The sequence below is a fragment of the Cotesia typhae genome, unplaced genomic scaffold (assembly GCF_013202065.1).
Source record: "Cotesia typhae breed Kobodo isofemale line unplaced genomic scaffold, CoteBio_Ctyphae contig_65, whole genome shotgun sequence".
NCBI lineage: Eukaryota > Metazoa > Arthropoda > Insecta > Hymenoptera > Braconidae > Cotesia > Cotesia typhae.
In genome coordinates this window covers 3,031,768-3,057,459 of record NW_027423762.1, presented here as the reverse complement: position 1 = coordinate 3,057,459, position 25,692 = coordinate 3,031,768, and the positions used below count along the sequence as shown (strand labels likewise).

General features: G+C 30.9%; 1 long non-coding RNA gene across 1 annotated transcript in view; it reads left to right on the top strand.

The window, feature by feature from the left end:
* LOC141532609 (uncharacterized) overlaps window positions 1-25,692 on the top strand; it is a 243,400-nt gene that overhangs the window by 140,533 nt on the left and 77,175 nt on the right. The gene's annotated exons all lie outside the window — the stretch shown is intronic.

The window sequence follows — 25,692 nt, the reverse complement described above, 5'->3', positions numbered from 1 at the left end:
AGCAATGTAATCGTCACACTCCCTCCTCTATGTTTCTCTCTCTTTCTGTCTCTCTCACTCTTCATTCTCTGATTCAGACGTGCATCACGGTTGCATTCCGTTTCCAGGTCAATCATTGATGTGTTTAAATTCGGAATGTCCTCACGCAGCTCTCAGACACGGGCCAATCATTACTACAGTTTGGATATAATTACATCCTACATGTAGCTGTATTTTGGATAATATATCTAGATGATAATAAACATTATTCCGCAAGCTCGATTTATAATTACAATTATTATAATTACTGTTTTGCATATTAAGCTTTTGATTAACGCTTAAGAAAGTGTAATTTTAAATTAACCTCAAGAAAACTTTCCCGGTAGACTTTATTTTAAAAATATTATTACAGGCTATTTATTAGCTTTTAGTGCTAACTCACGGAGAAAGCTTTTGTGGTTTAATTAGCTTGTCGCATAAAACTTGTCCCACAAAATTACAGGATAAAAAAGCTCCAATGATAGATGAAGGCTCTTCAGACTTTTATTAAAAATATTTTAAATCAAAATAGAAAAAGCTACTGTGACATTGCAGCCATTTTTATGGTGACAATTGTCTACATTTGGTTGCCTGTTAAGGGTGGAAAAATAAAAGCAAGTTCTTGAGTTGAGAAAAATAATTTTTCTTCATGAAAATATTTATGAAAATAATATTTATTTAATTTGTTGGGCAAAGTTAAATTTTTTTGGTTTCACAAAAAAAATTCGAACTTGACCAAGACTAATTTAGTCTTCCTCTATCATTTTCTTAGTTCAAGTCAAACTTTATTTCTTGAAATTTGAGATCGAGAAAGATTGATGTGCAGAAATTTGTATGTAAACGAGTATTCGAAAGAACGAAATAAAATGATATTCTCATCTCATTATTTCTGATTTTTATTGAAAATTAATATTTGTTTGAGTTACTTAACGTTAAAAAATGTAATAAAAGTGAAGAAACGAACAAAACATGTCATGCGTTAAAAAAATAAGAAATTATGTCATGTGTTAAGCCTGACTTTAAGATTATGTCCAAAAATTAAAAAAAATGTTGAAATTAATTTATTATTTAATATTTCCACGTCATGCATTTAATTTTTCAATACTCAAAATTACAATATTATGTATCTGCAGAACTTTATCTTAATCTAAAATTGTAAAAACCGAAAAAAATTTTTTTTTGAAAATTCAAAAATTCATATTTTTGAAAAAAAAAAACAACACCCTTCTAAAAATTTCAGGATCTTTTAAGATCAATACAAGGTATTTAATAAGAAAATTTTAACTACGAATGTCATTTTTAACGATTTAAAAAAATTCCAAATTTGGCATTTTTCAAAAATTTTTTCCAAAATATTTTTTTTTCAATAGTCCTACGCGGCCCCTTTCAAACAAACAAAAGGCCATTCCTGTATCTATAATAGCGTTCGAGATATTACAAAAACAAAATTGAAAAACTAGAAAAATTGTGAAATTTTGGATTTGCATATCTTATGAAGAAAATTTTTTTATTTTTTTTTCCTTTGGCAGAACTTCGTTATATATTATAAAAAAAACTTCTGACCTAAATTTATCTAACTCGAAGAAGGTTAATTCCACTTATTTGTCTATTTGACAAGGAATGACCCACATGTTTGTATATTTTTCTAACATATTTCAATTGAAGCCAAAATTCAAAAAACGCGTAAATTTTTTTTTATCAAAATTTTATTTATATTTAAGATAAATTTTCTTAATGGCAGAATTTTTATGATCTTATTATACAATTCTAAATCCTTCCAAAGCTAAAAAAAAATATGGCCATATTCGGAAAGTCTGCTATTGAAAATGGCTTGAATCACTTTACATTTTCCCAGTTCTGATCGAATTTCGACGTATATTACTTTATTATGACATGACAAAGTCAACAATAATAATCGTGACTACACGATACTAATAAAAACAACACAAAGGACATGAAATTATTACGTTTCATTTTTTTTTTTTTTAATTTTCTAGGATGAATGAAATGCATTCACTTTGAAACGTGCAATTCATTAAAACTAATGAAGGTCTTTAAATGACAGAGTACAAAATACCCCAAAGGATCTAGTGAGTTTAAAATCAGGATACTGACAACTTTAATTTGATGGTTAGTTGATGTGACAAACAAAACGAAGATTAAGTTAACCAAGCCAGTAATTTGTGGTGGTTGCAAAGGTGAATTTAAAAACAGTGATAAAACTACTGTGAGCGGATTTTTGGAACTACAAGCATGATTCAATAAAGTCTTTAACGAAAGCATTAAGTCGAAGACAACCTTGGCTTTCTCTGATTCGTGAGAGTAAGCTCAGAATTGTCTTGAAATAGATTTCCGTAGGGAAAAAAAAAACCACAAAAAAAAACGTATTACCCAAGAAAGAAGGATGAGTAAGAATGAAAAAAAAAATTAATCCTACGAGAATTAAGATAGAACCAAAAAATAATTGAATATAACGTTTAAGAAAGATTCTATAAAAGTATTATTAACAATTTATTGAATAATATAATGTAAATGGAGTTAGTTTGTGCCGATAAAATTAATTTTTATTATTCAATTAACTTAATACTCTGCGTTTTAATAGATCAATAAAAATTAATTGGTTCAATATAAATCTCGGGAATAATAGAGGCAAAATAAAATCTTCTCCTTTGTCGATTCAATTATCGAGAACAGCAACATCTCAATATATTTTACGAAATTTTGATTCCTGATAATCACTCACGTAATCTGCTTTTTTTATAATCAATTAAAATTTTTAGAGATGAATTTTTTTTTTTAACATTGTAGAATTTTTTTTTTAATCGATGGTTGTTATAAAATTAATTGAGTAATTGAGTTGATCAACATCAAATGTTGGCTAGATATTAAGAGTCAATCTCTTTTGCACAGTAAAATAGAGACGATTCAGGAAATATATATTGAACTGTTTCCAGACCGATGAATCACCTACACAGCAATATAACCTTCGGTATACTGCTATATAATGTAGACTCGATTCGAGTCCACTTGTTCGTTCTACAATCGGTTTCACATTGATCGTATTACTCCTGGTTTCCGAATGAATAAATATAAATGTATATCCTCCACATAATGTTGAATCGACTCCGAAAACTCTTAGACGCTTTTGACAAGTATCATAAAGCTACAGATAATGTCTAAATAAATATTTACTTCTAATATTTTCACGCATGATTAAAAATATATTTTTATCCACATAATGTAGGTTGTAGAAATTTTATTTCATTTTGATATTTACGGGCATCTTCAACGGGTCATGTTAGTAGCCTAATGGTGCGTCGTAGCGTGACCATTAACGTTTGTCTTAATAACTTTCTGCTACTTCATTCGACATTCGATATCGTTAAAATCTTAAAAATTTTACACTTAAAAAATTTATTAAATGTTTTCGATAATTTACTGAGAAGAAAAATACTTTTACTCAAATGACATTAACGTTAGCTGTCACTTGACATTTTTTTAATTTTTTTTAACAAATAAATTTGCTCCAAAAAATTATTTTTAAAAAATTGCATTTTTAGTTTTTTAAAATTTCCAAATGTCAATTTTTTTTATAAATTTTTGATGACTTGTTTCAAGAATATCAATAATTTTAAAATTTCTCTGACTTTCTATAACATTAAAAATAAGTCTTAAATTTTTTAGTTATTTTTCAGGTTATTCTTGTGATTTTGAATGAAAAAAATTTTTCTGAAACTAGCAACACAAATTTCTTACAGAAAAATGATACAAATATTAGTTTTTGAATATTGCATTTTCCGAAGAAGAATTTTATTGTATCTCATGAAGATAATACCCTGTTAATCAAAAATTTAGGGTTGTTAGATTAAAGAAAACGAGTTCTAAAATGAGAACTTTTTGAATAAAGACAAAATTATCTTCGTAATGTTTAACTTAAATCAAGTAGTTTTTATTTTCAGTGCAGACAATATGAAAATCTGCACATCCCTGATTCAGAAAGATGATTTGAAATGATAACCTTCATGTTAATTGTAGATCTATATAGTATTCAAACTCGATGCTTTTAAATCATTTCAAATCATTTTAAATCGTTTCAAATATTCTTAATCAAGGATATAGGTCAACAGATTTACACTGATTCACCGCAACAAAATTTTATAAAAAACTGTAAGCTGTTTAATTTTAAGTACAGCGTATTACTAATGTAATACACAAGGTATTTTAACTTTTAAAAACCTATTTTATTTTATAATGCGTCTTGTTTCCGCGAGCATTACTTTACGTAATAATTTTTATATACTGAAATGAATAAACAATAAAAAGAGGATGGTTTATTAGGTGAAATTGTTGTTATCTAGGTCATTGCATTTCTGTTAATGATAAGAACGAACACAATGGGTGAGAGCTTACGCAAATACATAAAACATAAAGTAGAATGTATTAAACATTGCCGGAGAATCTAAGTACGTCATCGCTGGGTAGACCCCTATAGAATCGGGAGAATCAAACCAACCTAGTAAAGTTAAAATCAAAAGTTATACTTAAGCCAAGATAAAATTAAAGAATGTCCTTTTTATATTTTTATATTTCAAACTTAAAATTAACTAAACAAATTCATTGAATCGTTATAAATATAAAATGATTTTTAAACTAAAAATATTTCCTTCAATTAATTGAACCAAGTTTGTTTATTCATCACAGAATTCATTGATGTCATCACATTTTTTTTTTTAATTTTCTCAAAAAGAGATTATGAAACATGAATGCGAATGCTATTGACATTAAAGTTTTGCATATAGCGCGGCTCTCAATGACAGTAAAACACGGTGTACAATGTTGGACCTGAAAAAGCACCATGCATGCAGCGAAATATATTTATTTACCACAATGTTTTTCATCAGTGTTGATTTCAAGCGTGTTTATAAAAATCAATAAAATAAGCTCACATTTTGATAGTTTCATTTTTTTTCTGTTTTTCAGCAAATAATAAAATGCAAAATAAAAAAAAAAGAAGGCTCAGAAAATATAACAATATTCTCTTAGTGATTTTACGACACAACAGTTTATTCTTTTAAACTAACACAACAAATGTAGATAAGACGTATACAACGAGGGTAACCAGAACTGTCTGCATATAACTTAATGACCCAAAAACTTGTCGAAAAGCTTCAACAATAAGACGACCAAAGTGTCTATAAATTTGCTGTTCGCTACACTGAAAATTATGTTAAATATAACAAGGTGCTTTACTTCCGCGCACGTTGTTTGTAAATAATTAATAAGATACATTATTTTTTTTAAATCAAAATATTTTTGACAATAAGAGTTTTTTTTTTCTTTTTGATAAACAAAATTGAAATTTTCTTCATTATATTTTATTAAGATTATAGTGATTGATGTTGTCATTTTGAGAGTTTAAAGCGCCGCCCTTTTTAGGAGCGAGATGTTCATGACAGAAGTGTAATTTAGAAGCAAATAGATCGATAGTAGGTAGTAGGTTGAATATAGTGTTTGTTTGGAATAAAAGCATGACGTTTTTCAATTGAATTTTTATTCATAAATGTGTATTTGAACTGTAGCGTTTCGTTTTTTGTTAATGAAAGAAACATACGGCGAAAATAAAACAAAATAAATTCGCGTTGCTTGGAAATAAAAGTAACCTTTTAATAATTGGTATTGACGCTATCGGTAGCGAACTCAATTCGAGTTAATTCAAATTTTTTTAGAATAATTTACTTCTTCTAATTTCTGATAGTGACGGTCAAAAAAATTTTTCTCGGCTTAAATAAAGCTTGCTATTAAACTTTTCGTAGTGAGTAAAGTACCTAAGACTGATATTTTATCTTTTGTTAATATTTGATGTTTTGTAACACTTATTTTTTTTACTATTTTCTATGTACTTACAATTAATGAAAAAATACACTTCGAATCATTTAAAAAATTAAATTTTAATTAAACTTTCAGAAGCGATATAAATATTTAAAAATCACTTATTCTATTGATTGATAAAACGTTTATGATCATGTTTCGAAAATCTGAATTTTTGATATACCTGGTCAAAGTAATTTGTGATGTCTACACAATAAAAAATGTTGCGTCCTTAGGTCAAAAAAATATTGTGTCGTTTTAAGAGAATTAACACAACAAAATATTAAATTTCCACATACAAGTGTTAAATATTTAATACAAATTATTTATTAGAAAAAAAAAAATTTTTAAATAATAGCAAATATAATCCAGATTATACTAAATAAATTTTAGATTATACTCCGTGTAATCTCCGATTTTACCCAGTAATTTTTTTGGTTATATCGCGTAAGGTTACACTGGATATTAAAATTAAATTTTTTTTTTTAACTAATCTAAACATTTTTAGTAACTGTTTGATCACAATATTATCATTGCTGTTCTACATGTTACTAATATCAATAATAAATTTATTAACAGGCATGAAAGATGGGGCGCAATTAAATGCATGAATTCCATTTGACGAACCACAGTAAACATAGATATATATCGTATCTGCAGTATCGTACACAATATGAGTGTCGACTAGAGGAATAGGATTTCGCAAAGCTGAACGACACAACTATTACATGTATTCATTAGGGTGGGTCAAAAAAATCGAATAATTTATTTTTGATTTTATACTCTGAAAAATAGGTTCGTAGACACCTAAAAAGAATTCTCTCCAAGTATAAGCTCTTAATTATAACGGGAAGGTCCTCCGCTTTGCGGGTTTCTATTTTTTTCGAATAATCAGATAAAAAAATTTATATCTCGCTTCCAACTGCTTGGAAAAATATTCCGTGGCATAGATTTTGTGAGAAATTGAATGCTTTACAAAAAGGTCTCTTATGACTTTTTCAAAAACTCAACCGATTAAAAGATATTCATAGTTGAAGTTTGGCTATTTTAAGGAAAATATTCGTTTTTATTATGAATTTTATAAGTCGATGAAAAAAATTATTTCGGATTGCGGAACTCATGATTTTGTAGGAAATTTACTGCTCTACAAAAATGGTCTCTTATGATTTTTTGATTAAGTGAAGCCGTTACGAGATATTCATCGTCAAACATTAACGAATATCAATATTTCCAGTTTTTGATCAATAATTCGATAAATTTTAATTTAAACTATGAGTTTCAGGAAAATTTACATAAATTTGAGTTTCGATCGATAAAGAAATGTTATAATAAGTTAGATAAAGAATTATTGGAATTATCATTGATTTTCCTTGGAGAAATGCCTCAAGAAAAGATTTCTTTCAAACGTCCTGGTGCTGTTCATCATGCTAGATGGATGGCTAAGGCCATTTATAGTTTGAAAATGTATCTATTCAGAGATGAATTCAAACTCTCTCAGAAAGAATTGCATGGTCTTCGTCATTTCTGTATTTTTATAGTCACATTGTATTTAAAAGCTTGGTTGTCATCAACTTCTGCAACAACTGCTGCTTATCATGACTTGCAGTTTATGAAAAATTTATTGGAGTACAAACATATCAATCCTTTGATTTCTTCAGCTACGTGTGAAAAAATGATTTCGCACTTATGGTATTTGAGCGATGAACTTGCCATTTTATCACTGTTTGACGATGGCGTTCCATTAGAAGTAAAAAAAGTATTGTTGAAGCTGTTAATACTCGTGAAGGTACAGATTCTAAAGCTAAATGATTTGTAATTGCTAAAAAGATTTGAATTCATTGGCGCAGAGAACTCTGAGTGACTTTGTGTCTAAAAAGTCATTAAATCTTTTCAAAATCTTCGATCTACCGTATGACTTTCTTGATGTCGATGTTGAATTATGGCCTACTAATGAGAGTTATCTCGAAAATAAAGAATACTTTCAACAACTAAAAGTTGTCAATGATTCAGCAGAGCGAGCTGTTGCATTAGTCAGTGAATATAATCAATGCTTGACAAAAAATGAAGAACAATTCCAGTACTTATTGCAAGTTGTCAAAGAACATCAAAAACATTCCCAAATTGTAATAAAAGAAATTATTTATAGTAATAGCGTACTGTTATGTTAAAAATATAGACAATTATATTGCAATTGATAATTCAATAAAAATTTTATCTATAAAAAAGTTAAATACTGGTTGTTTCTTACTTGATTCAATACTTTTCATATTAAATTTGACAAAGAAATATGTCATTCACTTCAAATTAAACTAATCATTGGCTATATATCGAAAAAAATGCTCTAATTTCTTGTTTTAATGCAATCAAACAAGCTCAAGACTGAAAACAATATTAAAAAATTGTTTATAACATTTCTTTATCGATCGAAACTCAAATTTATGTAAATTTTCCTGAAACTCATAGTTTAAATTAAAATTTATCGAATTATTGATCAAAAACTGGAAATATTGATATTCGTTAATGTTTGACGATGAATATCTCGTAACGGCTTCACTTAATCAAAAAATCATAAGAGACCATTTTTGTAGAGCAGTAAATTTCCTACAAAATCATGAGTTCCGCAATCCGAAATAATTTTTTTCATCGACTTATAAAATTCATAATAAAAACGAATATTTTCCTTAAAATAGCTAAACTTCAACTATGAATATCTTTTAATCGGTTGAGTTTTTGAAAAAGTCATAAGAGACCTTTTTGTAAAGCATTCAATTTCTCACAAAATCTATGCCACGGAATATTTTTCCAAGCAGTTGGAAGCGAGATATAAATTTTTTTATCTGATTATTCGAAAAAAATAGAAACCCGCAAAGCGGAGGACCTTCCCGTTATAATTAAGAGCTTATACTTGGAGAGAATTCTTTTTAGGTGTCTACGAACCTATTTTTCAGAGTATAAAGTCAAAAATAAATTATTCGATTTTTTTGACCCACCCTAATATATATATATATATATATATATATATATTTGAATAAAGTGCAATTTCATCTTAGCATTTCTGAAAATCCGCTTATTCAAGGTCTGTGGTCGTAATTAAATTCAACAGACTGATAACACATGAGTAGATAAACAGGGGGTACTCAGCCGACAAAACAGATTCGTGGGTTCACACACGCACTAAGGAATCTACATTGCCGAATGTGGCTTCGAGTCTGTGGTAACTATCCTCTGTAGATGCCGGTGATCTGTTTTACCGACAATATGTGTTGTCGGTGGTAGATATGTATGACATTTTGAGGTTATGGATGAGGTTTATATCGGTTGTTTTCATAGGTGGTGCTGGTGCTGAATTCAGTAATTTAAATCTATCCGCCATTTTTAAAATTTATCCGCTATTTTCCTACCATTTTGGATCCGCCATCTGGTGGCTGCTATCTGAAATTTACCATCTGGTGGTTGCTATCTGACTCCGCCATTTTGAGTCTCAAATTCACCATTTTGAGTCTGGTAGCAGACATTTTAAATTGTGAATTCGTCATTTTGAGTTCCACATTTTGAGGTTAAAAAAAAGCATCCTGTACTATTAACCCGCCTTCGGCTCGGCCATAACAGATCAATAGTTTAGGATTACGCATTTGTAGTATGATATATACATGTTTTATATATTCAAAATGAAGTTATGACAACTACTTGCGAGAAAGATTTTACACGGTGCCATCTGGTGGTAGCTTCCATTACTTCTAACTGCGTAGTAGATGACATCATCAGACAGGTTTAGACTTGTTTTGTGAAAGGGGGTAGGGGAAATTTCCACGAACCAGATGACTCATTCTGTTCTAGAATTTTCCAACTGTGTAGTAGATAACTCTATACCATATACATTAATGCTAAGGTCATTCATTTTTTCAAATTTTGGTACATAATTAAGTTTGATTGGAAATTGAATACCTTCATAATTTAATCTGACGCTGAAATGTCGATATCTTGTAGGATCACCCGGAACCAATACTGGTGGATGCAAGGCAGCGTTGACATACCACATAGAGTTCAAAATGAACAAACTCAACTATTTGAGTTGACACACCACAGGAAGCAGAACTCATCATTGTTCTGGATGTTCGTAACCGCATTCTTCTTCTTGACAATATCCTTTGGCGATCTGACGAAGGTGGAGTTTCCAACTTGGGTTGGTGTGAATCGTGACATGGTTACCATCATGCTGTTCGGTCCAAGCAGACTCCATCCGGAACCCTCATGCTCAAAATCTTCAATTCGTTGAAGTAATTTTTCGTAGACATGTTGACTAAACCAATCCTGAAGAGATGTGGCAGGCAGAATCTCACGGCTTTTGGGGATGAAAGACTTTCGCTCTTCTACATCTTCTTGTTTCCGGAATGTACAAAAGAGTTCAACATTCACTTTCAACCCTGCCAGATCTCTCAAGACACTCTGTACCTTGTTGATGATGATGTCCCGTGAGGCCTGGAGAAATGATGCTGGATCTTTGTGACGTTGGTTGATAACACATCCAGTCTGGATGTTACCAGCAAAAGCATTCTCCAAGTCCTTCCATTTGACTCCTTGGTTAAGATCTCCACCAACAACTTGGTTACCGAGTCTGGAGAACTGATCGGCAAACCAGTTGAGTTGGTTGATGTGCGCTTGAATACTTCGTCTCACTTGAATTGTTGTTCCAGGATCCAGTAATATTGTGTTGAAGTATTCAATGGTCTCCTCACACACTCGTAAACACCTTTGACGATGTTCATCAGTGAGCTGCTTTCCCAACAGATCAGCATATGAGACTGCAATAGTGTCCACCAAATTCATGAGAGCCTCGATGAGGTTATGTTGTGCCATTTTGGAACGAGAATCACTACTGTCTTACACAATATTATAGGTTATGTACACTGTTTATAGGTTATATACATTGTTTATAGGTTATGTCCACTGTTTATAGGTTATGTACACTTTTAAAAATTATGTCACTGTTTATAGATGATGTACACTACACAATAGTTTTTGCACACTGGAATATACTCGCGTACTTCACAACACTGAACTTCACTATATTTTATAACACTGAATACTGTTTAATCACGAGAGATATACTTCGTTTCTGTGAAGTATGGCTTGAGCGCGCTGCTTTTATAGCCAGAGGATACTACGCAGTTGCCCCCCACTCCTCTACCTCAAAAACGGTTTGTTGACGTCATCTACTGCGCAGTAAGAAAATTCTAGAACAGAATGAGTCATCTACTACACAGTTAGAAAATTCTAGAACAGAATGAGTCATCTGGTTCGTGGAAATTTCCCCTACCCCCTTTCACAAAACAAGTCTAAACCTGTCTGATGATGTCATCTACTACGCAGTTAGAAGTAATGGAAGCTACCACCAGATGGCACCGTGTAAAATCTTTCTCGCAAGTAGTTGTCATAACTTCATTTTGAATATATAAAACATGTATATATCATACTACAAATGCGTAATCCTAAACTATTGATCTGTTATGGCCGAGCCGAAGGCGGGTTAATAGTACAGGATGCTTTTTTTTAACCTCAAAATGTGGAACTCAAAATGACGAATTCACAATTTAAAATGTCTGCTACCAGACTCAAAATGGTGAATTTGAGACTCAAAATGGCGGAGTCAGATAGCAACCACCAGATGGTAAATTTCAGATAGCAGCCACCAGGTGGCGGATTCAAAATGGTAGGAAAATAGCGGATAAATTTTAAAAATGGCGGATAGATTTAACTTACAGAATTCAGCACCAGCACCACCTATGAAAACAACCGATAAAAACCTCATCCATAACCTCAAAATGTCATACATATCTACCACCGACAACACATATTGTCGGTAAAACAGATCGCCAGTATCTACATAGGATAGTTACCACGGACTCGGAACAACAATCGGCAATGTAGATCTCTTATAATTGCATACGAACCCACAAATCTGTTTTACCGGTTGAGTGCCCCCTGTTTATCTACTCACATGTCAGATTTATGACGTTTTACGTAACTGTTCAATTTCATGTTATATGATCAAAATTTAACCAAGTTTTCGAATTAAACTTTTCAATATAATTAATCTTTCAATGATTTGAATATTCAGCAAGGTTGGTGGACAATACGGTATCTCAATATGTTCTCTATTTACTCAAAAATCCTTAAACAGTGACAAATACAGTCTGAAAGTTTCGAATAATTTAGAAATTGAACATTTGGAACTTTTGTCCATGGAAATTGAATTGAAAAATAATTAATTTCAATTGGGTTTTTTTAAAATGAAGCTTCTGTCAAATTTTAACCTTTTGACATCTCAAGAGTATTTTTGATGAAAACTAAAGAATTTCTCAATTTAAGAAAATTATTTCTTTTGAATCAAATAATTTTTTTTTAGTGTCGAAAATATCACTGTACTTTTTCCAACAAAACACAAATATCACACGCAAAAAAGTAAAAAAGTAAAAGTTTCAGCTTGTAATTTTTACAGATTTTGCAAGAACTGCATTATAAAATTTGAATATTATAAGTAAAATTATAAAAATTAACATTCATAGCTTGAATTTTAAAAATGTTATTTCGAACTGCAATTTTTCTTGTTTTAAATTTAAAGCGCAATTACATCTATTTTGATATAATTTTTACTTTTTTTTCTCTCTCATCTTGTATCTGTGTGAAAAATAATCCAATAATCGATTAAAAATTTAATACCGAAGAAAACGCATTGAGAATGTTAATGACGTTTGAATGTCCATTAAACAATAAGCAACTTACTCGATCATGACAATCATAAAAAAATCATTAATCGATCCAAACATTAATTTCTTTTTATTTGTATTTATCTTTCCAAGACAACTACTCGTAAGCTTGTATACCAATAAAATTTTATATTACAAGGTTAAATATTGTATCGAGCTATATTATATTTAATGTAACAATAAAATTTTATTTTATAAGAGTAAATACCGAAGCAAACAGTAACAAAATTTGTTGACAAATAATCGTATTGATACCTGACATAAATTGGATATAAAAAAAATAATAAAAACGAAGTAATAAAACAAAATAAAATGTTTCAGTAAAATGGAACGAAAGCAGAAACATTTGAATTATTATATTCAACAGGATCGAGGGCAATGACTGTTATTAATTTGATAAAAGTATGAATTACCGGGTAATATTCCGGGCAATGACTTACTGGTTTGGAGGCGGGCTAGAACGATACTAATACGGGGCGGCATTAAGCTCATACAAGTTTTATCAGGCCGGGGTATTCATACAAAAAGTCTGGAAAAATTATTTTAACCGGGAATGGGAGGAATGAACACACTGATATGGAAATCTACGAATGAAAAGAGACCGAAAAAAGATAAAAAAAAATGTGTCTGGGTACATACGTGTGTTGTACAAGAGCACACTGCTGTGAATGAGTCTGGTTATAATCTATCCTTTTCTTACTTTACCAGGTAGAGTTATTTGCATTATTTTTAGCGTTCACGCCGACAAAAAGGAGGCGGCGGAGCACTTGTTATCATCGAGAGATGAAAACGCGTTGAATCGTAAATTTTTCACCTCAACCGTTTCCCACGTCCTGTTCAACTCGTTCTTCCTGGCATTAGGGAGGTAAATGAATTAAAACCGACGTAAACTTTATCAAATTTCAATATGATACATCGCCAAGGAAATATTCTACCATGATTTTGTACATCGATGAATATTCATTAAATCTAAACACTACAGCGTGTGTCTGATTCAAGTAACCAACCGTGTACTTTACTATCGCTTATAACTATGTGATACGATCCAACGATGCGCCTCTTGCGTGTATCATCTAATATACTATCCGCTGTATTTAATACTCAAACAATAGTTAATATTTATTACCAATAGATTTTAATATCAAAACAACAATGGCTATGAGCTATAAAAATTACAACAACAGTAACAATAATTTTATTGTAATACTTATTATTAACTTCCCGCTAAGAAAATCGAAGATTTTCAAAAATCCGGAAGTTATTGTTTTCGCCCCGTTTTTCGAAAATCGAGTTTTCATTGGATCTCGACGGTTCGAGGTCCTAGGAAGCTTCCTGACTATTCTCGCGATTGTGTGTGTGTGTGTGTGTGTGTGTGTGTGTGTGTGTGTGTGTGTGTGTGTGTGTGTGTGTGTGTGTGTGTGTAAATGGATATATGTAAACCTCTCATAACTTTTGAACGGCTTGTCCAATCGATTCCAAAAACTAATCAGCTCTTAACATTAAAAAACCACGTCGATCGACACCAAGCCAATCAAAATCGGTTGATTCGTTCGTGAGTTATCGTTGACGAAAGAAATCGAATAAAAGCGTTTTTTTTTTTTTTTTTTTTTTTAAATTACACCGAAACTTTCTGTCTCATTAATTTGTGTTTAAAAATATATATTATAGAATTTGAAAAACTGCGTCAATGCCGCAAACCGCGTGAAAATCGGTTCATTCATCCAAAAGTTATTGCGGTTTGAAAATTCAAAAAATAGTGTTTTATTAACTTCTATCAGACTTTTGATCTCGGAGAGCTCAAAACTACATGATAATTATATTTTTGAGGTCTTCGAGTCCAAAAACTTCATATAAGCGCAATTTTGAGCGCTTAATTACGAAAGTAGCGGAAAGTTGCAGGGATGGCCTTCAGGGTCAACCGTTTCTATAATTTTTTAAATTATGGAATGAATAGTTTAATAAAATTTTAATGTTAATTTAAATTCAAATAGTTTGTAGTTAACTCTTCAGATTTTATTAATTAAATCTTTGTTATGATTGATTCAAATTGTTAACCGTATGTTATATACGTTGTAAATATGTTTGCTAATTGGCCAGTTCGGCTGTGGCATAAATAAAGTACCTATTTATCTAACTATTTAATATTAAAGCCGTCCTAATCTTTTAATTAGACGTTGTTTTTTATTGATAATTTTGATAACACGTTTCGACAAAAATATTTGCTATTTTAGTGATTTTGTTGAAGTAACAATGAAAGGGATAACTTTGAAAAAATATTGACAAGTTACCGGATACAATACCCGATAATCATTCTCAGTACATGTTAATTTTTATTATTATTATTATTACTATTATTGTTAGTATTTTTCTTTAATAAATTAGATTTTAGCTTCTAGATTGACTCAAGTCCAAATTTAGGTTATTATTTACAGTGACAAGCATTAACTTAGTCGTATTTTACCTTGAAAATACCGAGGAAATAAAGTAGTCCATTGTAGGCAAGTGGGATCTACTAATTCTAATTATCGCCATCAATATCAACATCATCATCAGTAGTAGTATCAGCAGGAAATCCCGATACACGTGAAACACACGTAGAATCACAACAACTAGAGAAAGGTCGTGCAGCGCCGTGGGTCGCATCGTGTCGCGTCGCGTGATAGTCCGCAGTGCAGACGTTGTTTAACATGAGCCAAACGCAAAACCAACTAGCAACTAGCAACTAGCAACTAGCAACTAGCAACTAGCAACTAGCAACTAGTGTGTCGAGTGTCGAAGTGACTGTGCAGAAGCTTATTCTGTACCTATCTAGGGAAATCGCTCGCTGATGCTCCGTTAGGGGTTTCAGGAATAAGAAAGCCTTCTTATTATTATCCTCTTATCCGACCTCTACACGGTGAGAGCACTCGTAAAGTTTACAAGAGAATCTGTAAAATTTAGAGACTTACTCATCGAAATAAGACGATGGCGCACTAATATCTCAACAATGCGGTTATTATATGAAAAATCGCAAAATCAACATGATTAATTGTTACGATTTTTTTTTTTAAATAACATAATATAATTTTTTAGAAATTTCTTCATCAATTAACATGTTATATGAATCAAAAATTGATTTAGTAGGTAATTAAGTTAAAACCTAATGTCAGATTACTTTTAAACTTCCCGCTGTGAAAATCAGTGCCTTTTCGTATGTATGTAAACTTCTTATAATTTTTGAACGGCTTGACCGATCGAAACGGGGTTGGCAGCGTTCCAAAAAGTTTTGTCACTATTTAATTAGATTTTTTGTAAGTTTGAATCAATTCGGCTCGGTAGATTTTGAAAAATCTCAAAAATACAATTTTCAAAAAAATGTGTTTTGGAATAACTTTTGAACTAGTGTATCAATAAAATCAAAAACTGTCCAGCTCTTAATCTCAAAAAACAACATTGATTGTAGCAAACCACATTAAAATCGGTTCATTTGTTCAAGAAAAATCGTTGTCGAAAAATTTGGAAAAAAATTTTTTTTAAATAACTTCAAAAACTGTCCGGGTCATGCAACCAGTAAGATTTTTTATTGCTTCTTCTGCCCAAAAACTGCGTTGATTGCCGCAAACTGTATCAAAATCGTTCGAACTGTTAGAAAGATATTTAATTTTTCAATAATTTCTAACAAATGTTTTTTAACAACCTTAAAATTTTACGTCAAATCGTTTAGTAAGTAACAAATATCTTTTATATGTATATGAACCTATCAGGTCGTATAAGAAAATTTTCCTTTGAAAGCTCGTACAAATTCTGTTACAAGAATTCGTTGAATTTTACCACCGTTGAAATAGTAAGGGCTACAATGGAGTAAAGACACGTAATGCAGAACAATGCTCTGAATAGAAGGATTTATACAACAGCCTGATGCTAAAAACCAAAGAAAAGCTTTGTGCTGTTTTAGAATCAAATTTGCCAGCGAATGTAAAACCTTGCATGGTTGTTGTCATCGCTCACAAGCATGAAATACTCAGCGTTGCAAGAACCAAAAAAAAATTCTTCAGCCATTGTTTGCTGTTAAAATGATAGTGATATGGAAATTTTCAATAGCGACTTCACTTGAATGCACCTAAAGGTTTTGGTGATAAAAAAAAGTCAAGAAATTTCTAAGCACGTGATTATTTTTTACTACAAATTAATTATGTCAAAAAAAAAATATTAGAGCTCAGAAAAAACATAATATCAAACTATTATCAAAGTTATTAAAATTAATCCGAAGCAGCATTAAACTCAAGATTCTTAATAATGTCTCACCTAATGAATTTTAATGACAGTAATCTTTTAAATGCCACCACTGTACTAATGTCTAACAAATCAATAGTGAATTTTCAATGGTGCTAACGGAAAAAAATGATTCCTGGATCGTGATGCCTCAGTCTGCTCTAGATGAATAGATGAGTGTATATGGAAGAGTCGAGGAAAGTACGAGAAATAGAAAAAAATAGTAAAAAGTAAATGAGAATTTAAGAGGATGAAGAGATGGACCGAAAGATAGCAAGTGTAGATTGGTCGAGAGACGCACTCGAGTACAGCTAGCTTGAGCTTGTGCGGGAAAGGAAAGTTGGGAGAGAGAAAGTCGAGTCCATTTGTTGCTGACAGAGTAAATCCCAGGAAAACTCTGCTGACTGAGTTTCTGACTTAGAATCTCGCGAAACGACTGAAACGTCGAGAGCAAAATTTACTGAGGAAAACGAATAAAACGTAACAGTGAAGAGTGAAGAGTCGAGGAGAGAAAGAGTTAGTTGGAACCAGAGAAATGGAGAGATAGCTGGTACAAAGAGAATGAAAACATTAGTTTACGTTTTTTATTCATTTCATTTCATTTTTTTCTTACTTTTATTCGAAATTTGCGCATCAGTACCTACATACACAGTACTGCGGTTAGATGATACGCTTGCTGGTCCTTCAGCAAAACTTTTTCCGTTCATATGTTTTCTGGTTACACACACTCATCTGGATCACACTCACTTCAAGTGTCCCGGTTGGTTGAACCTTAAATGACATGTCGGTAATCGAACGTATTCAAATATTTTGCCAATACGTGACCAACATACCAGTGCAACTAGAGATCCTCCTCCTCCCCGCCGGCATCCACCGATTCAATTTACGTTTATCCCATTTTGCGTTTGTTTTATCGCGTCCAGCATTCAAACCTCGTTTTCACTCGTTCATCGATGTGTGTATTTACCACGGGAATAAAATTCAATCGCACCCATACATTTCACCTTTGCTAAATATTTCCGTATAATCATCGCTTGTTCTAGAAAATAAATATCTCGATCTGCGTATGTGCACATCTCTGTGTTTATGTGTGAATGTGAGGGTGATATTGATGGATTATTTCCGCCTTTTTTACACTCTATTACCAGGAAGATATATCACCGGCAATAATTTTCCTCCCACGAAAATTACTAATCCGCAACCACAATATTTTTATTTCATCTATTGCGGCTGCAAGTAGTTCTGTTTTTTTAAAGAGGAACCGAGTGTGAACTGCAGATCCAAATATATAGCTATTGTATACTTGTATGGGTTTTTATGTGAATTTATATTTTATATATATAAATGTACACAAATATATAGAAATTTACATTACAGGTGAAGTTAAAGGAAAGTTTTGCGGCTTGTAACTTGATGTACTAACTCCAAGGAATAACTCGTCCTAGTTGTGCGGGAATTTCGCACTCAACCAATCGAAAAAGTTTACAATCTCGGAGTTTTAAATCCCGAGAGAATATATCCGCGAAAGTATACTTTTCGTAGATAGAATAAGCCGAAGAAATCGAACCCATGATTTTTGCAATCTATTTTTAACTATAAATACTCTTCTTTTTTTGGCTAAACCGATAGAACAATTTTTTAGCATTTAAATGTTTGTTAATATTTAAGAAATTAATTTTTAGGCTTAATTTTTTTATACCAAATAAATATTTCTTATTATTTGAAATATCATTTCTTAATATTTAATAAATCTTTTTTTTTCTTGTTAATAAATCATTTTTGAATATTTAATTAATATTATTCGACAATTAATAATTATAAACTTCAGTAATGCTTGTGTATTAGTAGCTTTATCGAAACAAATAAAAATTACCTCATTTACCGACAAATGGTTAGGCCTATCAGTTCCGTGATTACTGTGAATTTGACGGTAATTTTTTAAGAAAATTTCTGTTCTGTGTACGAAACTTAGCTCCGAAATGAACATTTATTGATAAATGAAAGACGGAACAAATCAACTTGACATCAATTAAAAATTGAAAACGAAGTATATTTTGATGAATCATTTTCCATAAATATCATTCAATTTATTCTTCATATCTGGGTTATAACATTCCAATATGTCTATTTTAGCACCGCCGTGGGTGAAAATTTGATGCAGTTATATAACCCGAGTAGATATAAATCACAATTATTTTTGATACTCGTTAATTTTAAATTGATGATTAGAACAGAAATACAAATGCTGATTCTAAATTAAGGTTTCTGAATTGACTAGAAGTAAATATACCTATAATTTGAATAAATAAAACGGATAGTTGATGATATGAAACAGTTTTCAATTTAAATTATCTGCGAACTCAAAAAAGTTCAATTCACTTTGACTTGTCCCATTTACCTGAGTTTTATTTCTGTAAGAGTCGTGTTATTTATTTTTTTTCGATTGGATTGAACTATAATCATGTGCATTATTTTTATCATTGAATAATAAAAAATTAACGTCCATAAATGATAGGGAAAAAAAGTAAATTTTTTAACTCAAGAATAAAATCGATTACAGGTAAAAAAAAATGTATAGTCATCGGTTCGCCACGTTTTTATTAAGTAATTAAGTCATAACAAGAGTTTAGTAAATTAGAAGTTGTGGAGATCTGTAGGATGTATAAAACAGATTTCATACGTCCAAGAGACAATCAAGTCCGACGATATAGATCATACACTTTATTTAAACTCTAGAAATTCCTTTAGGAACCGTAAAACAAACTCCACTTACGGCGTTGAGGTTGAAAAATACCGAGATCCGAGAAACTGCCCTCTAAAAAAAGCCGTTGAGTCAGAGTTAGAACCACCCCAGGCTTTTCATCTTCCACTCTCTCGTCTTTCTTTCTTTTCTATATATCCTCCGCTCGTTGGTTATTGTCATCGTTTAAGCTGGCTAAAAAGAAAGGTAAGTGCTTTGTTTCATATTGCATAAACTCTTTCAGAAGATTCCGAGGAAAATATTATAAAAGAAAGAAAAACATGAATAAATCTTTAAATTTAATGGCCGAGGAAAGCATCATACGTTGCGTATTTATATGTCACCTACCCTAAGGCACAATAAGCTGCTCAAGAAAATTTATTTGTCTACAATAACAATCAAAACAATTATATTTAATAATTCATCACATTCCATATTTTCTTGTTGACTTGTCTTCGATAATGAGTAAGTAAGATTTAAAAGAAAGGTTTTACTTGCAACTTACCGCTTATTCCATACTTAAGTACTCAAAATTACACTTGTCACATTTTTGAGCTCTTCGAGCTAAAAAATATAATTTTCGTATCATTTTGAGCTCTCCGAGCTTGAATTTATCTCAATTCGAAAAAAAAAAAAATTTTTTTCTTTACAATTTTTTTATTTTTCGAGCTGTCTATTATGTCCCACATATCGTTACATATTGGCATAAAATATCATGAAAACATCGTAGAGGTTATATAACTTGACGGAAAATTTTTACCTAATTTTTAAGAAGGGTCGTTGTGCCCCAGGGGGCTATCGAGCCCCACTCTCCCTTACAAGATTCGCTTCTTTAGTCCACGATCAATTTGAAAATTGATTAAAAATATCAAATTTAATTAAACTAATTTATAAAGTTTAAAAAAAATTTTGTAAGACGTTATTACTTCTTATCATTTATGATTATTTATTTATTCAATTATTTATCATTCAGTTCACACAACAAAATGACATGTCCTATAGAATTGACGTCAACTATTTATGGGTCTAGATTAATTAGAGAAGATGTAGATCTACGATATTACAATATATAAATGATATAATAACAAACCTAGAGATGATATTAACTTGTACCTATTCAATTTTTCTTAAATATAAATTCTATTCAGGGATAATTTAAGAAAACCAAGCCAGTTTTACCTAGTACACTATTACAATAATAATCAAAATTTGTTTTAAATTTCGATTGTTTTAATATAGTTTTATGTGGTCAAATATAACCAGAGCCAATTACATATGAAAATAAATTTGTATGATTATTAGTTTTATATACTTTTCATACAATGCATCTATTATTATGTCATATTAGATACAAATTGGTTTATTCTTCGATTAAACTAAAAAACAATATTTTTTAACAGAAAAAGTTTACGAAACGTAATTTGTCAAGAAGTTTTTTTTTTTTTTTTTTTTTTTATTAAAATATATTTATTGAATATTCATATTTACAAATATATTTATACATACTCTGTACAATTTATATATTTTATTTAAGTTCATTCATATTTCCCAACCATTTTTGGCATTAGCTTATATTACATTTTTTTTTTTTTTTTTTTTTAGTTTCATTTCAATAATAATAGTTACAATAATTTTTCATAATATAGTTTAGTAACAGCATTTAGGAAAAAATGTTTTTAATTAAAAATCTAATCAGATTGGTGTTATCTTATTTTTGTCAAGAAGTTGAATCTTATTTAGAATTTAACACCTAAAACTTAACTTTATTGTAGAGAGACATGTCAGCAGCCATGCGGCCTCTGTCACAAATTTTCAACAGCAATTTTGCCCAACAAATTATGCACAGGGATATATCAAGCTAAATCAGAAGATTATTTTTTATAGTTTAGAACAGTATTTTTATAAATAAACTAAGTGCCTTTTAAAAACAACAAAAAAAATACTAATCAATTTATATCTTATTAGCTGGTACTTTAATTCACCATCCATATAAGGAATGGTTAAAATATTGCTATTTGCCTTCAATACATCTAATTCCAGTTATACGTCTTCTATTTACAAATTTATCTATGTAATTACTCAATACTGTTCAAACAATTTCGTAATGGCAAAGATGGTTGAATTTATTGTAATACAACTACGAATTTCGCTTTGCCCGATCAGTTTACTTTTCAAAAACTTATGTATTTCAAATGACGTGTTTAGTTATTGCGAGCAAACAGTAAATACCCCAATAGAATGAAATATTAATCATTGAGTCTTCATTCCACTCAATCCTTCAAATAATCAACAAATCTCATAAATTTTTTCATTTATCATGATAACGAATAAAATATTTTCAAATTACAATTTAATATAACAACATATGAAGACAGAGCCTAAGTGTGATTTATTGTAATAATTTATCCAAATTTGAAGGTATGCATATATCAATCGGTAGGTTGTCATACGTGTGTTGTCACTCATTATCTAATTTCCCGCGTGCATTAGACCGGGTGTCATAAACAGACATACAAGATCCGCAGTATACTTGCCCTGACACGAGAGAATGACGTCTCACGATTATGCAGCAAACAGGCAATTTATTATACCGAACACACATACATATATATATATATATATATATATATATATATATATATATATATATATATATATATATATACACACTCATATGTAAACATTGATATACCACTAAGCACAGTAGTTATTATTTAGTCATTGCGTTGAGATATAGATTTGAATCAACATCACCCGCGGAGCAAACAAAAACTCTTAGCATCAAGAATGGTTGTCAAAAAAATTAGTTGAACTTTGTATTTATAATACATTAACATAAATATGTACGTAAATGTATATGTATTGAAAAGTGTGGCCTAAAAGATAGAGATATACACAATAAATACAAGAGCGGACTGGCCCGAATATCCATCAATCACACGCGATGTTCGCATGTGTGATTAATGCTCCGCAAGTCACTCTAATTACTCGTGAACCACGACACACGTGTCTAATACGTCATCATTCACGATCAATCTACGGTAAGTGTAGATTCTCCGGTTGGATAACGTTATTATGTGTTACGAACGACCGTATAGTACCGAAATTCAATATAATATTAACGAAAAGTATATAAATATACGTTAAATAAAAAAAAAAGTTTGATTTAATTCAACACAGCAATATTTTTTCGAGCAATTAAGTAAATAACGATATTATTATTTGATTACGACTACAGCCAAAGATCACTTCCGCTCAAAATAGGGTTTTTATTGATTTACCGGGCGATAAAGATAAATAGATTAATATAAAGTGAGTAAAAGTGAATAACTAAAGCATGAAATTGTGTTATAGCACTCAATTAGTCTGTAGTGGTAATTTGAAAGCATCATATTTTATCAAGTCATGCGGTATGAGCTCTCACCAGCTACACCAATCCAAAGTTCGAATTTCAATTAGTCTAGCCACTCGGTGAAACCGCGAAAGCGACCATTTCCACAACTGCATACACTAATTCAATGAAATAGTATACACTTTTGGTCTCTATATACCTATACATATCAGCACATATGAGCCTGTATATACTTGGATGCACTTTAGAGACATTAGAGTCTCTGCAGTCTTTCTATTCGAATCACGTTTAATGTTCATTCCCGCCAATGCACCCTGCCACGATATATTTACACTTAAAAATAACTACATGCGTGGTGATCCTCTATTTTCCCTATATCCCGCTAAATTTGATACTTGTAATGGTGATGATCACTTGATACTTGGGGTCTATCATGGATTAACTAAATTAATAGTTACCTAATTTTTCTAGTCTCATATTCATTTGAATGATTTGGAATTATTTTTTAGCTTTTGAAAAAATTCCCTTAAAACGAGCGAATCGAAATTTAAGCTTTTAAGTTTTATATTATTTCGTTCGATACGACGATTAAAAAGAACGATGTCTTTAAAACACCTACAAATAAATCTTCTTTATATAATATAAAGATATCTTTATACTATATGACAAATCAACTAGCTTAAAAATCATTCAATGTCAAAGATTGAATTACACTAAATTTGTATGATTTAATTTTTTCGAGAAAACAATCATCATATCAATAAATAACCTGTCATTCTGTCAGTATATTATGGATGTAATTTACTTTACAAACAATTTCAGAGATAATAAACGCGCAATATTTTGTTGAGATTGATGTATTTACAGTATCATAAAATTACATTTTATATTGACTTTAATATTGATGAATATTGTTAATATTGATAAACTCTATTGCTCAACTATAGAAAATTCTAAGGGGTTAGACATAGGCAGAATTGTAAAAAAAATTGATTTTTTTCTGTATTTTCCTGAAGTATGATTTTTCGAAAATATTTTCTTAATTTCTAACAAATTCTATGGATATTTTTCAACATATCTAATAATAACCAAAATTTCCAATGGACCCTACAAAATTGGGGGTCAACTACTGTTTAGAAATAAATTTTTTTTGGTGATGAATCTATTTTTTTTTATTAATTTGGTTAATTTTGATACAAAAATTATTCTAATAAAGATCAATTAAAATGCATAATTTTTCAATTATAAATTTCAAAAAAATGATAAAAATAGTGATACCGTCGTTCAGATTAAATCTAACTGCGTAACTCTCTAAACTAATGATTTTTTCATGCTTTTAATTACACTTAACCCCTTAATAAGACTACTTTGAATTTGATTTTATTTCAATTTTTTCTTAAAGTAGAAACCAAATAGAAACCAAAAAATTCTCAACAAATAGAGCGTTTGAGGTGTGCAATTGAGATTTCTTTCGCCTACCATTCACATCTCGAGATCCATTATTTTAAAACTCGGGTATTTTTTTATTTTTTAATAACACTATTTCACTGTTATCCGACAAAGTGCTTGAGATAAGATCCTGTCTTTTACGAGGCAATTCCCATCTGGCTCAGCTATACTATTAGTAGTCCCACTACAACTCTCGACATCACTCCCATGCCCATTCTATCTGCTTTACCAAAAAATTTAAACCTTTTATTATTATCTTATATATTTTTTTAATACTCCTTCTCTTTGGTTGTAAAAGTGATTGTTGTAGTTGTTATTTCAGTAGTTTATGTTATTATTATATTTTTATCGTCTAGTAGACATAATTAATTTTATTTAACACGAGGAGTTTTTAGCGGAAGTGGGTGGATAAAATAATGAGAATGCATAAGCATAGAGCCGAGAAGAGCAGAGCAGAGCAGAGCAGAGCAGAAGTGTATTGTTAAATTAATAAATGCATCGGTATATGAAACAAGAGCTTTTCATAGTTACCGTGGCATTGTTTACTAGGAAGAGGCCAACATTTGCCAGAGTACCACCGATCGTTAGTGTGTTTGGTTTAATGATACAATTGTATACTTAGCAGTGGGTGCGGGTGCGAGTGTGGGTGTTGTAGAGTAGACCATGCCTTCTGACCGTTTGCGTGAAGGCATAACGGGATGGATGTCGGTACCCAGTATTAGTAATCACCGGGGCTTAAGCGAAAGAGCAAGAGAGGAAGAGCGCGAATTACAGAGACGAGATTGGGTTTGAGAGGGAGAAAGAGAATTTCAGGCATCAGACATCAGACAGAGACTATCCTCGGCATGTCCTGGATATATCAGTGTTTGTCCATCGAGGATCCGTTGTCTCCGGTTCTGACGGCAATGCTAACGTCCACCCGACGCCTCGTCCAAATCCAAAGGGATTTACCCGGACAGTTGAAACTGAAATTAACGAGATATATCGACTTAACAATAGTCCTTGAGAGCAACTAACAGCCAATCGATCATCGACAGCTGGATAAGATGTTAAGATCTCCCACGACAATCATCAAAGCCGCCCTAATAACTTGTGTGTAGACCCGCAATCAATAGTCTTTGATCTATTACTCTGTTTAATCATCGTCTGTACATGTAATTATTTAATGTTTAACCTATCGCATCCATTAACATTATTGTTAATTTCGATCCCTTACAATCTTGAGTGGTTCTATAATTTCTGTTGCT